Genomic DNA, 16,736 nt, shown 5'->3' with positions numbered 1-16,736 from the left:
TTTATATGCCATTGCAACAATAAATGTGTGTATGATAAAATAATATATCATATGGTAGACATAGGAATATAATCTAAGGAAAGACATAAATACATTTTTAAAATATTTAAAATAATTTAATATAATTCAATTCTACTTTTTTTCACTCATTCTTATTTTCAACTCCTGCTTGTGGTATATTCACTGTTTACTACATTTTCCTTTCCTATGTGCTACAGAGCATTAAACCAACATATAGGTGGAATTAATTCATATATGGCCTTGTTTTGTTATCTTTATTACTATATATTTATTCTTCCCACACCCCACCTCCCCGTGTAGAGCAGGTGGCCGTAGATCCTTCTCTGTTCATTTCTCCTGGCATTTGAAGCAAGCTAGGCATTACTTAAGTGGTAATTTCACTGAAAGTAAAGTTCACTCAAATGAGAAAGTGTGCTTAACGTGCATTGTAAAATTGAAAGAACTCTAAATATTTACTTACTGTTGTCCTTAATTCCATTAATCCCCTATTGTTTAAGGTTACTAATTGTCCACAGTGTCTAACTTGTTTGTCGAGAAAATATAGGAACATTTGTGCTATTATAGCACTAAGTATTCCAAATAATTACCATTAATACTTATTATCGATAAGCCACAGAAGTAAAAAATTGCTGTTGTTTTTGAGATTTGAACCCAGGAAGAGGAGTCTTCCTCACTCCAGGTCTGGAACTCTATCCACTGTAGGTGCCCTAGACCTAAATAATGATGACCAACATAATGGAATTTCTAAGGATTAATCAGCAAGCATTTATTAAATATGTCCTATATGCCAAGCTTGGGTAACTAGGAGGCATAGTGGATAAAGCACCAGGCTTGGAGTCAGGAAGACCTGAATTCCAATGCAACCTCAAATACTTACCAGTTGAGTGACCCTGGCCAAGTCACTTAACTCTGCCTCAGTTTCATCCTTCTGTAAAATGAGCAGGAGAGGGAAATAGCAAAGTACTTCAGAATCTCTGCCAAGAAAATCCCAGATGAGGTCGCAAAGAGTCAGACACAACTGAAATGACTCAACAACAACAACAATATTCTTGGCTTGGTGACTGGTCATACAAGACAGAAATACATCAGTCTCTGACCATCAGGACCTTACATTCTTTGGGGGAATTCATCTATCTAAATTTAAATATAACATGGTATGAATAGCCCTTCTCCCCTATTAATGAAATTATTTAGTCTTTTTAAAAATTAATTTATTTTTAGTTTTAAATATTCATTTCCACAAGATTTTGAGTTCTCAATTTTCCCCCCATCTCTCCCCTCTCCCACACCAAGACACCGTGTATTCTGATTACCCCTTCCCTCAATCTGCCCTCCCTTCTATCACACCCCTCCATTCTCTTATCCCCATCTTCTCTATTTTCTTGTAGGGAAAGATAGATTTCTATACCTTACTACCTGTATTTCTTATTTCCGAGTTGCATGCAAAAGCAATTCTCAACATCCATTTATAAAACTTGGAGTTCCAACTTCTTTCCCTTCCTCCCTCCCCACCCATTCCCACTGAGAAGACAAGTAATTCAACATAGGCCACATATGTGTAGTTTGCAAGTTTAAAAAGATTAGTTGTATTTTCCTCCATCCTATCCTGCCCCCTCATTTATTCTATTCTCTCTTTTGACCTAGTCCCTCTCCTAAAGTGTTTACTTTTAATTACTCCCTCTTCCCCTTTGCCCTCCCTTCTATCATTCCCCCACCCCACTTATCCCCTTCTCCCCTACTTTCCTGTAGTGTAAAATAGATTTTCATACCTAATTGAGTGTGCATGTTATTCTCTCCTTAAGACAAATGTGGTGAGAGTAAACTTCACTTTTTCCCTCTCACCTCTCCCCATTTCCCCTTCATTGAAAAAGCTTTTTCATGCCTCTTTTATGAGAGATAATTTTTCCCATTCCATTTCTCCCTTTCTCCTCCCAATATATTCCTCTCTCACCCCTTAATTTTATTTTTTTAGATATCATTCCTTCATATTCAATTCACTGTGTGCCCTCTGTTTACGTGTGTGTGTGTATTATCCCTCCAACTACCCAAATATGGAGAAAAGTTTCAAGTTACAAATATTATCTTTGCATGTAGGAATGTAAACAGTTCAACTTTAGTAAGTCACTTATGATTTCTCTTTCCTCTTTACCTTTTCATGCTTCTCTTGATTCTTGTGTTTGAAAGTCAAATTTTCTACTCAGCTCTTGTCTTTTCATCAAGAATGCTTGAAAGTCCTCTATTTTATTGAATAACCACTTTTTCCCCTGAAGTATTATGCTCAGTTTTGTTGGGTAGGAGATTCTTAGTTTTAATCCTAGTTTCTTTGAATTCTGGAATATCATATTATAAGCCCTTTGATCCCTTAATGTAGAAACTTCTAGATCTTGTGTTATAATTATTGTATTTCCACAATATTCGAATTGTTTTTTTCTGGCTGCTTGCAGTATTTTCTCCTTGGCCTGGGAACTCTGGAATTTGGCAACAATATTCCTAGGAGTTTCTCTTTTCAGAGCTTTTTGAGGAAGTGATCAGTGGATTCTTTAAGTATGTATTTTACCCTCTGGCTCTAGAATCTCAGGGCAGTTTTCCTTGATCATTTCATGAAAGATAATATCTAGGCTCTTTTTTTTAATCAGGGCTTTCAGGTAGTCCCATAATTTTTAAATTGTTTCTCCTGGACCTATTTTCCAGGTCAGTTGTTTTTTCAATGAGATATTTCACATTATCTTCTATTTTTTCATTCTTTTGGTTTTGTTTTGTAATTTCTTGGTTTCTCATAAAGTCATTAGCTGCCATCTGCTCCATTCTAATTTGTAAAGAACTATTTTCTTCAGTGAGCTTTTGAGCCTCCTTTTCCATTTGGCTAATTGTGCTTTTTAAAACATTCTTCTCCTCATTGGCTTTTTGGACCTCTTTTGTCATTTGAGTTATTCTGTTTTTAAAAGTGTTGTTTTCTTCAGCATTCTTGGGGTCTCTTTTAGCAAGCTGTTGACTTGCTTTTCATGATTTACTTGCATCATTCTCACTTGTCTTCCCTATTTTTCCTCCACCTGTCTTATTTGATTTTCAAATCTGTTTTTAACTCTTCCATGGCCTGAGACCATGGCATATTTATTTTTGAGATTTTGGATGCATAAATCTTGACTTTTGCTGTCTTCCTCTAATGGTATGAATTGTTCTTCCTCATCTGAAAGGATGGGAGAAAATACCTGTTCACCAAGGAAGTAATCTTCTGTAATTTTATTTTCCACACTTTTTTTGGCCATTTTCCCAGCCAGTTACTTGACTTTTGAGTCCTTTGTCAAGTGAAGGATCTACTTTAGGGACCTGTAAGTTCTCAGTTCCTCCAACGTGGTATAATGAAGGGAGAGGAGTTTACTGGCCTGCACTGTGATCTGGGAGCAACCACAAGCTTTTCTGCTCAGGATCTGCAAGCAGATTTCCCTCTCCAGAGCCTCCATCAGCTTCACCAGCCAGTGCTCCTTTTCACCCCAGGACCACCACTCAGGGCTGAGATCCAACGTAGCAGCTCAATTCCCCCAGGCTCTTTAGGCTGAGGACTTCAAAAATGGATGCTGCAGCCCCCTGGGATCAGGGCTAGGGCCAAACCCTGCTCCTTTCTCACCCAGGTGAAATAGCTTTCTCACTGACCTCTGAAGCTGTCTTTGGCATTTGTGGGATGAGAAATCTGGGAACTGCAGGGGTTGCCCCTGATTCCACCCCTTGAAGCCTGCTTCAGTCCTGGCCAAGGCTGCACTGCACTCAGCTCTGAGCCCTCTGTGATAGACCTTTCCTGTCACCATTCCAGGCTGCCCTGGGCTGGAAATCTCTTTTACTCTGTCATTTTGTGGCTTCTGCTCCTCTGGAAATTTTTTAGAGTCATTTTTACAGGTATTTTATGGGGTGTTGGGGGAGAGCTTCTACAGGTCCATCCTTCTTCATCATCTTGGCTGCACCTGCTATTAATGAAATTATATTAGGCCTCAAACTTTTTTATCAAACCAATCAATCAAATTTGTAAACTAGGTCTAAACAAGTCTTAAAGGCCTCTATAAGCAATGTAGTGTCTCAAGCAGAGGCAGACGGTAGGATCTTCATTGGCTCCTGCAAGTCACAACAGTGAGAGTAGGCTCAAACTAAGAGAAGTATGTCCTCATAAAATCCCTATTAGGCTTTGCTTTCTGCTGTGCTCCTGCTCTTGTAGAGTATTAAATGTGGATTTTCTCAATGCATGAAGTTTATCTTCTCTCAGCACCTAATTGGATGCATCATATGTTATTTGACTGAACCATAGAATGAATGATGTCATCTAATGTCTATTACATCTGAAAAGATATAGTGGAATGAGATGTTTAAGGACTTTAAGTGACAGTGGAGTCTGTATCTGTATAGAGAAAGTGAGATGTGAAGGTCAATTAGGAGGCTAATGCTGAAGTTCTGAGGGCCTAAAAAGTGATAGTGGCCATGGAATCCAAGACAATGAGATATACACAAGAAATAAGATGGAGGTAAAACTCATAAAATTTGAAAACTGATTGGCAATTTGAGATTACAGAGAATCAAGAGTTGTTTATTCAGATATTATGAGCTTAGATTATTAGAAAGATGATGGTACTTTTGATGGGAGGAAAGAAATTAGAAAGACTGTTTTCTTTTGCTAAGATAAGGAATTCACTTTTAGTTGTGGTAAGTTTAAGGTGTTTTAAGGACATCCAATTTGAAATGTCCTGTAGTTAGTTTGTCATGTAGGATTGGAGCTTTGGAGAGAGATCTCTAATCCTGTATTAGAAATGAAAACATCTTAATATTATTTTGAAAATCATTTTGACCTCATGTCAAGGGATCAATATGTAAATCCAGGGTCATGTGTGTAGAAATGAAAATTAAAAACATGAAAGCAAATGAAGTCACCTCAAGAGACTATATGGAGGGGAAGGAGGGGAGTATTTATTAAGTGCCTGCTATCTGCCAGGCACTGTACTATAGGCTTTACAAATACCATCTCATTTGATTGCCAAAACAACCCTGAGAGGTAGGTGCCCCATTTTATAGTTCAGAAAACTTTGGTAAACAGAAGTTAAGTAAGTTTTTCACAATTGCACAAAGTAAGTATCTGATGTCAGGTTGAACTTGACTTTTCTAGACTCCAGGTCCACTGAGACATGAGCTATCCTCATACTTAATGGGCAGAATACACATGATGGCATGGAAAAGAAGACTGAGAAAGGACAACCAGACATATAGAATTTGAACCAAGTGAGATTAGTGTCAGGTGCGCGCGCGTGCACACACACACACACACCCACACACACACACACACCAAGCACACGCAGCAGAGAGAGGATGCAAGAGAACTAAGTGTCCAAATATGTCAAAGTCCATGAAGATCAAGATATATAATGAATAGGACAAAACCTTTAGATTTTTTGATGATAAGATCATTGTTAACCTTGAAGGGTGAAGTTTCACTACAGTAATGAGGTCAGAGATAGCTAGTTGACTCAGTGGATAGAGTGCAGGTCCTGAAGTCAGAAAGACTCATCTTCTTGAATTCAAATCCAGCCTCAGACATTTACTAGCTGTATGACCCTGGGCAAGTCATTTAATCCTCTTTGTCATAGTTCCTTAATTGTAAAATACTTTGGAGAAGGAAATGGCAAACCAACCCAGTATCTCTGCCAAGAAAACCCTAACTGGGGTCACAAAGAGTCAGACGTGACTAAAATGACTGAACAACCAATGAATCAGAAGTCCCTTTGCAGGGGGATGGGAAATAAAATGATCATGACTTAATGACGATCACTTCAGTCTGGAACCTGAAGAAAAAGAAATGGAATGGCAGGAAGAAGAGTGAAAAGAATACTGATGGAGGGCATGGGAGTGGGAGCGAGACATGACAGTACTCATCAACTATGTAAAGCATGACCATAGAAAAAATGGATTTGACTTTTCTCCTTGCCAGTGGGTGGCTAGAAGTACGAAAATCTTCCTAATAATCAGGGGTAGCCCAAATAAGAATGGGCTTTCCTAGTAACTACTGGGCTCCTTTTGACCAAAGTTTCAATAATTTCACGATGGGATGTTGCAGAAGATAGTCTTGTTCACACACAAATTGAACTGGACAGAGATATTCTCCAGCTGCAAGCTTCTGTGATTTGGTTGTTCTGTCACTGAGTAAATAGCTATTAGGTTATTTAAATTTCTGATATGCTATCTAGAAAAGCCGCACCTAAAAAACAAAAACTACTTTGTTAAGCTCCTATTATTTTAATCTCACTGTAAATTTAGGATTATTTGGATATAATTTGTGATTGATACATGCAAATGCATATGTGTATATGTAAATGTGCGTGTATATTTCACTGATGTGGATATTTGAACAATGATACATTAGTTTGACTATAGTCATTCATTGCAAGTCTAAATAAATTCATGTTTCTTTAGGGTATACTTCTGGTATGATGTTAATGTTGTCTCTTGTCCCATATAATAATACGATGAATGAATTTGTCTAGAAATTATAGATAGATTGTGATTTTAAGTGCTGGAGGAAGGTCCTACATAGGTGCTTAATTGTGCAGATTAAAGCACTGATCTTTTTCTGCCTTTGAATGAGGTTTTTCACTCTATGACCCTGGGTAAGTCATTCATCCCCTCAGTGTCCTACACAACTTTCTCAGATTTTTGAAGATCAGGTATAAGGCTTCATTAGTAGAAGGGTTCTTTCATTAGAAAAGTCTTGTATTGATGAAAACACAGATCTAATAAAAAATAGAATTCAATATGCAGAGAAGCATCATGGTATAATGGCTAGGAAGCTAACTGCTATATCAAGAAGTGCTGGGGCCAAGTTCTGCCTTTAACATATATTGATTCAGAAATTTTTGTTCATCCTTTATTTGAGAAAAGGACCAATGACATTGTGAGGATGATGTTGAGACTTTTGAGTGAACTGGATTAAAGTGAGGCATAGCTACACAAAGTCATCAGCCTCACTTCCTCCTCCAGTCACTGGAGTCTGATGTCAAGATATAAGTCAAGACTAATGACAATGGCCCCAAACATTGATTATATAATCCTGGGAAAATCACTCTCAGTACCCTAGGCAACGAAGACTGCGAATTGTAGAACAAGTGGTAATCTTCATTGGCAGAGGAAGTTTCCTCACTGAAAATTGTGTATAGTAATGAAATCATAAATATTTTCTTTTTTATGGCTATTTCCTGTGTTCTTATATGAAATTTCTTTATACCATGGACAATAGAAACCCACAATGTTGTTAAGGATAAGTTTGAATTGGTTAGTCTAAAAGCCTTCTTATTAGAAGTTAATGCCATGGAGAATGAAATCCTATCCTTGCTCCTCCCATAACACTCTCAATCCATCGACACCCCAGCCAAAGTGTGGTACATGAGTCTGATCCACTATAGTTGCTTTCATGGCTCAGCATAGTTCTCATCATAAACACTGACATTCGTGGTGTCAACTTTGCCAAACATTTTAACCCGTTTTATTTTTACTTCTTGACAATACTATGAGGTAGATGCTCAGTTCTCCCTATTTCACTTTTATAAATTAAAAAAAAAATGGCTCAGAGCATCAGTGTCTGTGGTCATACAGCTAGTGAGTGTCAGTCTGGACTCAAAGCCAGAGCTTTTAAACTCCTGCTCCAGGGGTGGGGAACATATGGCCTCGAGGCCCCTGTAATCTAGTCTAACATTCTATCAACTATGCCAAGCTTCTACACTGTATGCATACTTCTGAATTCAAAGAATTAAATATAAAACAGAAATGTTATTTCTCTTATTGCCTTTTCAACAGTTTTTCAAGAAAATTATTTTATTGTGACCTTTGGACCAAATGATCTTTTCATTCCCTCTGCCTCCCCCTGTTTTTACCCTGTAAAGTGGAAGATTTAATGAGCTTGAAATCAGAGGATGAGTAATACGAACACAGAGGAGAGTAGCCAACGTGATAAAGATTTTATTTGTAGTGAAATTCCATTATAATTAACATTATGTAACCAGAGAAAGATGGTGCTTGTACCTATTTCTGACAGATGTTTTTAAGTCAGTGGGAGAAAAGAGATTAAATAGTAAATGAAGTCCTATTTATTGAAAATTGTTTTTACATTCTGTACTGCTTGATTCATTTGTTTGTTTCCCGAACCACAGTTAATTTGCCAAGCAGCAGAAGCAATAGATTTATAAAGCACTCTAAATAAATTTGTTTTTAGTGCTATGTAGTACCACAGTTGAACCTCTTAATATTTTAGAAGTAAAATTCCAGTAAAAGAGTGACAAAATGGGTGATATTGAAAGGACCGAATACACAAATGTGTTCTTTTTCCAAATTTGAAAGAAGGTATATGCACTGGAAGAAAGAAAACATTTATTATAATATGTAGAATTGGTTGCAGAAATGAATGGCATTCGTACTTATATGAGAAGTGGATCAGAATGTTCATTTTGCTTTAAATATTATGTATTATTTATACAGAAGGAAATGAAAGACAGCGTGTGGTGTCCAAGGGTTATTTCAGGGCTCAGATCTTGTCTTCTGTGATAGTGGTATCAAAGTCAAACAGAAATGAAGCCTTTCTTGGCCATATATAAGGATGCCTGCAGGCTGCATTTTGCCTTAAAAGCTACGTATTCTATGTTCTATTACATTTTTCTTTATTTTCTCAAATATTTCGCAGTTGCATTTTAATCTAGTTCAGATATCATTTGGGAGTGTGGCAGTCCATGGGTGGCATGTTCGATGGCTTCTGCTCTATATCGTTATGTCTTTTTTTCTTAGTATTTTGTCATCTGCCTTCTGTTAGCACCGTCCTTAACAATAAATAATTGTATAATTGAATATAATCAATCAAATATCTTTTAAGCACCTACTAGGTTGGTAACACTGTGCTAAGTATTGGGTAAGTGAAGACAAAATCAAGGAACTTCTGAAAATGGTAATAATTATGACATTTGAATTTTTAATTGTGAAGATAGACGTTGTGTTCCTGGTCAAAATCTCTTTCCAGTTCACAGGTCTTCCAATCAGAAATTTGACTCCTTTACCCTTTAATTCAGAGTAGTCCTTAATTCAGAGTTTGTCTAGAGTTCACTGTATGTATAGAAGCTAGATTGGCAGCAGGGTTCCAACTGTTAATGCATATATAAAAATAAAAATGACACTTTTTTTTTTAACTTGGAAGGAATCACATGAGCACAGATGATGTGAAGGGAAGTAAGGTTTAAGAAGTCTAAAAAGGTAGGAAGTTCCAGTATATGAAATTTATGAAGCCAAACAGAGAATCAGCATGTGATCCTGGAACGAAGTAACCACACAAATTTATTGAATGGGATGGGGGGTGGGGTGGTGGAAGGGGATGGTGGGAAGGTGATATGGTCAAATCTGAACTATTAGCAAGAGCAATTTCATAGCTGAGTGGGGAAAGATCTGCGGCAGGGAGACCAATGACATATTAACTTAATAGTGCAGAGTTCAGGTTCTGAGAGCTTGTTCCTATGTGGTGGCAGTATCAGAGGAGAGGAGGGTATATTCAAGAGATTTTACTAAGGTGGAATTGATAGACCTTGGCAACAGATTGGACATGGAGAGGGAGAAACATTAAGAAGTCGAAAATGACATCTAGGTTGCAAGGCTGGGTAACTAGAAAGAATAGCTGGGGTCTTGACAGCTAGAGGGAAGTTCAGGAGAGAAGAGGTTTGTGGGTAATGATAATGAGCTCAGTTTTGGGGTTATGTTAAATTTAAGATGTCTACAGAATGTTCAATTTGATATGCTTAATATGGAGATGTGAGACTAGACCAGGACCAAGGTTGGGGTTGGACAAATAGATGTGAGAATTATCTACGTAGAGGTGATAATTAAATTGATGGGAGTTGATGAGATTAAAAAAATAGTATGAGGGAGAAGACGATCCAGAACAAACCTTTGGAGGACACCCACAGTTAGCAAATATGATTTGAATAAAGATCCAGCAAAGGAAAATGTAAAAGAGTAATAAAATAAGTGAGGTGAAAACCAGGAAAGAGTGGTGTCACAAACACATAGAGGAGAGTATCAAAGAGATAAATGAGATGAATGGAGTCAAAATTCTTAGTTCTGTGTATATTACAACATAGTTGAGGACTTGTGTCTCAGTAATGGATAGAGTTCTAGGGCTGGAGTAAGGAAAATTCATCTTCATGAGTACAAATCTGGCTTCACACGCTAGCTATATGACCTTGGGCAAATTTATTCACCCTATTTGCCTCAATTTCCTCATCTGTAAAATGAGCGGGCCAGAGAAGGAAATAACAAACCACTCCAATGTCTTTGCCAAGAAAACTCCAAATGGGGTCATGAAAAGTCAGATATCAAACAATAGCAACATTAGGCAAGCATCATGGATCTGGTTTCTCTTCTTCTGTGACCTTGTTGATGAGATGACACTCCCAAGGGTTTCCTTGCATCACTTTAGATCTAAGGGGTTTGTTATATATGCTTGTATTAGGAAAAGATAAGTGAAACTGTATGGGGTGGGAACCGGTTCTTTCTTATTTATTCTTTTGTTTTAGGTGAAAACCAGAATATAGCCTCTTCTAGGGTCATAAGAAAAAAAAATCTGTGTTGTGAAACAGCTCTGGTTCCTTCCAACTGATATCTCCTTTACAAATGCTAGACTGAAGTATTTCCTACTAGCTCCATAAAGGACAGTATTTGACCAGCCAGGCATTTTAGTGATATTAATATTCATGAAATAAGTCAGATTTATGTGGTTTAGGACAGTAAAAAAAAAAGAGTCTAATTCAACATTGTTGAAGTAAATAAGTATACGATATTCAAAACAAGTATGAATTGTTAATAATCATACAGGGGAAAAATCTTCCATATTATCCTAATATGAGAAATGGAAATGAAACAAATTTCAAGTTTGCTCTTAAACCCATAAAAATTGCCAAAGTGATAAAGAAAAAAATAGAAATATTCCACTGTGGAAGGGCAGTGGGAACACACGTATACTAATATGATGTTGGTGGATTTGTAAATTGTTCCATTTGGAAAAAATAATTTGGGAGAAAAGTCACTAAACTGTTCATACTGTTTAAAATTTCATACTGTCTAAACTGTAAAATGTTCATACTGTTCCTACTGTAAAATTTCCTTGTTAGACATTTATACTTTGAGGAGATTCAAGATAGAGAGATAGACACACACACACACACACACACACACACACACACATATTACAACATAGCTGCGGATTTGTGCCTCAGTAATGAATACAGTTCCAGGGCTGAAGTCAGGAAAACTCATCTTCATAAGTAAAAATCTGGTGTGTATATTACACACACACACACACACACACACACACACACATACACACATATACATGCATGCATATATATATATATATATATGAAACACGTACATGTATATATACTCATAGATATATTTTTGTGGTAGCAATAAATGATTATCCATTCACTGGGGGCAAATGAACAAATTATGATACATGGATGATACAAAATACTATCAACTAAAAGAAATGACAAATATGAAGAATTTAGGAAAAAAAAACACATAAGACCAGTAAGAACTGATGCAGTTATCAAGAAAAACAGAGCAATGTACAAAATTACTTAGCATGATGAAAAAACCATTAAAAGCAGCTGAATTCTGATTAATTGTAGCAGCCAATCTTAATCCCAGAGAAAAAGTGAGGAAATAGAACTCAGTCTTCTATCAATGGAGAGGTAGGGACTATGGATATAGAATATTGTATGTCTTTAGACATGGCTACAACCTCCAATGATTTTATTTAACTTTTTTTTCTGTAAAAGATAGAGTACAACTGGAAGGGGAACAGGTGTATGTCAGCAAATGACTATGGTATAAAAAAGAAGGCAACACTGAAACTTTCAAAAAAATAAAGACGAGATAAAAAAAGAAGCACAAACTAGTAGTATGTAAATGGCAGCTAGGTGGTGCAGTGGATGGAGCATCAAGCCTAGAATCAAGTCCAAATCTTGCCTCAGATACTGTGTGACCCTGTGCAAATGACTTAAACCTGCTTACCTCAGTTTCCTCATCTGTAAAATGAGTTAGAAAAGGAAATGGCAAATCACTCCAGTATCGTTGCCAAGAAAACCCCAAATGGGTGAAATCACTAAGCAACAACAATAGGGAAAAGTGGATGGATGATGGGGCTGGACACATGAGGAGAGGCAGTGTGGGCAAGGTGAGGTAAGGTGAAATGAAATGTCGGGCTGTGGTTGTTCTCCTTACTTCTCAAAGAGGACCAAAATGACATCACTACACTAGGGTCAAGGTTCAGTGTCTCCTACTGTGGCTGATCAGACCAATCTGAGCTTGGAAGACCAACACAGGTGTCAGGCACAAATTGGGGGAAGGAAGGGGAGAGGGGTAAGGAAGAAGAACTTAGTCAAAAATCAAGAGCCTCGTTTATAAAGTTAACCTCCTAGTCACAACCATGACTAAAGAGGAAGTGGATGTCTAAAGAACTGGTTGCTGTTGTTTCATCATGTCCAACTTTTCATGGCCCTGTCCACCACAGCATATGAATGCTGTATACATGAGGTTTTCTTGGCAAAGATACTGGAGTTGTTTGTCATTTTCTCCTCCAGTGGATTAAGGTACAGGTTGAGTGACTTGCCCAGGGTTGTAACTTGTAAGTGCCTGAAACCACATTTCAACTCACATCTTCCTGACCCCAGGCCCAGTGCTCTATCCACAGAACCACCTAGCTACCTCTAAAGAACTGACACACAATTATAAGACTAGGTGAAGAAAAAGACATTAAGATAATGTAAATCAGTATCCCACTGCAACATGGCTCAGAGCCTCAGAAACGTAATAGCAACAAACAGTCTTGCGCATTTATTGTTAAGGTTATAATTGGATACAGTCAGAATGGTTAAATCTGAATCTTTACATTATCTGTCAGTAGACTTCCAAATATCTCTATGTCTGGTCTTTTGCATACATGCTAAAAAGACTTTTTGATGTGACCATTATGGCCAGTGATAGCAAGAGAATACATGACACATCTAGGAAACATTCTAGGGTAATGTTGCATGTTAATTAATATGGTGTAGAGCCAAGCATACTAGAATCAATTCTCAAACCCAGGTTTTTCTCTTCTCAATTTTAGTTCTGTATTCATTTCAACAAGCTTTCCCAAAAGCTTGGGCTCTAGCTGTGTGCTTGGGAAGAGTCATTACAGAATGATTCTGACCATAACTTTTGATAGAACCAATCAACCACAGCCTGCCTACACAGCAGTGCACTCAGCAGCACCACTGAAGGCTTGTTTGCTCCAATTTAGAAAGAGGGCGGCTAACCAGTTTTTGTCTGAAACTAATTGCTCAGGAATAGCCTCTCCTAAAAGTTATCCCTTATCCCTGCAAGGGATAAGACTTGACCCTTCAGTTTCCCTATGTTCATATAATCTCCAATACTCTAATTCTATAATATGAAATCTCTTGGATATATGAATTTTCTCCAAAGAATCAGGTCCCGACCCATCTATGCTTGTGTATCTGATGGTTTTATTATCTAAGTCCTCCCATTAGGTCACCATAAGGTTTCATCCAGGATGCTGGCATCCTTCCTAGAATTCTTCTGACATCTCAATTACACCAATGAAGCACCCATGCTGTCAATCAGTTATCCTTCATGCTCAGGCAATCTCCTCTTTTTGGTCATACATTTTCTTAATGGTATCCTTTATACCACTTCTGCATAATTCAGCATCTATAATGTCTTACAGCCTGCTCATACCCACCATGCTTTTCTCCATTGTCCTTGGAATATTCTCCACTTCAATTCCTAAGATGCTCCGATGCTTCATGACTCACAGCTGTACCACAACACAGGAAGAAAAGGGTCATAGTGTCAAAAAGAACGATGAAGTTGTTAAAATAACTTTATCAATCCTCAAAGGCAGTAAGTCCAACCTGATTTCCTCTATCCACTATATGCAAGGTCAGTTTAAAGTCTACTTACAATAGTATATTTAGCAATAATTGGATTTAAGTTGTCTCTAGCTGACATACATTTGTGGGGTATCCCTGAACAAGTTACTTACAGCCTGATCACCTCAAATCTATAAGCTGCAGGGAAGTTGACTACTTATAACAATGGAAGAGGTTTACTTACAAGCAATTGCTTGAACTGATGGAATCAGTTGTCTGGTCAAAATACTGTAGTGTGTGCTATAAATGTTGTTCGTCCATCTGATTTTTCCAGGGTTGATATTGGGATGATTACAGATTTCATTCAGGAAGCTCTGCAATACTGATGCAATCAAAACTGTCATCACCCAACTGTAGGAACTAGGATACTTGCCTAAGGAAACTCTTAGAGTTCCTAACACCTTAAGTTTTGCAAAATGTTATACAAATCTTATCTCATTTTATCCTCACAAAATTCTAGGAGATAGGTGCTATTTTATCTCCATTCAAAGATAAGGAAACTGAGGTAGATACAAGTCAAGTGACTTTCCAAGCTAGTAAGTGTCTGCAGCTGGATTTGAACTCACAGCTTCCTAACTCCAGTTCTGGTACTATGTTTGTTACACCTTTAATTTCTCCATGAGAACAAATAAACTTATACAGAAAAGAGTATATCAAAGGGGAGGGGGTAGAGATCGGCTCTGTGATTAACTTACTGTGAATTTGAAAATAGTGGAAACTCTGTCTATCAATACAGTTTGGTGTGTGGTGAGCAGTTTTATAGAGCACTGAAGGGGTAAGTGATTTACCCAAAGTCTCACAGTCAGGATAGTTTAAAGGTAGGATTTAAATTCAATTCTTTTTAATGATGAAGCCAGCTATTTACAGCACTATATACAATGTAGGTTAACATATGCGTACACACACACACACACACACACACACACACACACACACACACACACACACACACACACACACACACACACTGAAGCTAGACAAGAGCTGGGCCCAGAAATGAGCAGGAGGAAGAGAGAGATCTGGACTAGTACACAAAAATTGTCAAAATAGGTTTCACTTCAATATTTTTGCTTAAAGAGAAAGATTGAAAAAAAATTCAGAAGTTTTCCAATTTCATACATCTCCCTCCCACATACTTTGTCATTCAGATGGTCTCCTTTATGTTTAAATGTAAATGCCTTTTCATATTTTTAACCTAACCGGCTAGTCATCTCCCTGTTTGATATTCAATCATCTGATAGAAAGGTTCTATTCTCAAGAGTTCTCTGAGGGAAAAGTGTGTCTATGCAAGGAAATACATAAACATGACTCCAGTGATTGGAACAAAATTAGAAGATTCCTGAGGAAAAAATTGCCATTCTAATTTAACAAATATACAATGGCAACATCTTATTCTCATGAGAAACAAATGGATAGTCTGAGTTGAAGTCAGACTAAGGGTTGCTTGGGCCATTGGGTTCTGGTACAGAGTTGATAATGATTAAAAGGTAATTTAAATTTTCAAAGAGTGGAAAAACTAAAACCTACTTGAAATGACGATAAGTTTTCAGCTCATTTCAATCAATTAGGTCTTAGGGAAATTGGGGTTATTTGAGCCAAATTACAGATTTTATATAGTTCTTTTTTTCCCCTGAGATTTTTAGGGTTTAACAGCTATTTCTCACATATCCCCATAAAATTAATTGCATAGAATTTCCAACAATTGGTTAGGTACTAGGTTTTTGCAATCTTAGAATCAGTCATAGAATAGCAAATTAGAAGTCACCTTAGAAGACAGTCCATCCCTCTCATTTGATGGTTGAAGAAACTGATAAGGTTTATATGTCACACTTGAGGTCCCTCAGCATGACTGTCCTCTTTGGTACACTCAGGTTAATGGGACTAATCATCTACTTAAACAATAGCTCATGAGCCCCTGACAATGCCTCTTTAACCCAACCAAACCTGATGGGCGTGACTTCAACATAATATTTGGTGAAGCAGAACAATTAGGCAGGAACATGGAATTGATTGAGGTATTACACCATCTCAGATTATTCTAAAATGAATACTCTACATGTGACTCCCAGAGAGCCCTAATTTCACTTCCCAATGAATTATTATTTCTTTCAGAATAAAAGGGGAGAAGAGGACATTAGTCCTTCATGAAAAACTGGTAGGGGAATTTGCAACCACTCCAGAGAATGGGAAATTGTATTTGTGTATGTGAGAAATGGATGATCACTGGCTTCCATTCCTTCTCCCTCTACCCCTAGGAGGTTTTGAGAGTGTGACCTCTTAACAAATGAATTGGACAAGATGGAAGAGGTCACAACAAAGTCACCATTTTCTTTTCATATTCCCCAAATTATCATTACCTCTATTACATCATGTCTGTGAGGTTTTCTGTCTGTTCTCCTATTCACAAACATGTACAGGCAGATTTCTTTGTCAAACTTTATTCTTGGAACTTTAGATTCTACAAATAGTGACAAGATTTGATAATAGGATTATAGATTTAGAGTGGGACAAGGATAGTAGAGGCCATCTAGTCCAACCCCCTGAATTTACAGAATTGGAAACCATGGTAAAGTAAGTGACTTGCCCAAGTCTCTTAGCCCAAGACATGGGTATCCTTAAGGGAGATCTGAGTCCTGAGTGACTTTAAATCTAGTGCTGTCTATCCAATGTACTGAGGGAAATTAATAATTGGTGTACCACATTGCCTCTCCTGTAGTAATA

Source organism: Notamacropus eugenii, chromosome 3 (genome assembly GCF_028372415.1).
Source record: "Notamacropus eugenii isolate mMacEug1 chromosome 3, mMacEug1.pri_v2, whole genome shotgun sequence".
Lineage (NCBI taxonomy): Eukaryota > Metazoa > Chordata > Mammalia > Diprotodontia > Macropodidae > Notamacropus > Notamacropus eugenii.
Note: the sequence above shows the minus strand (reverse complement) of the source record.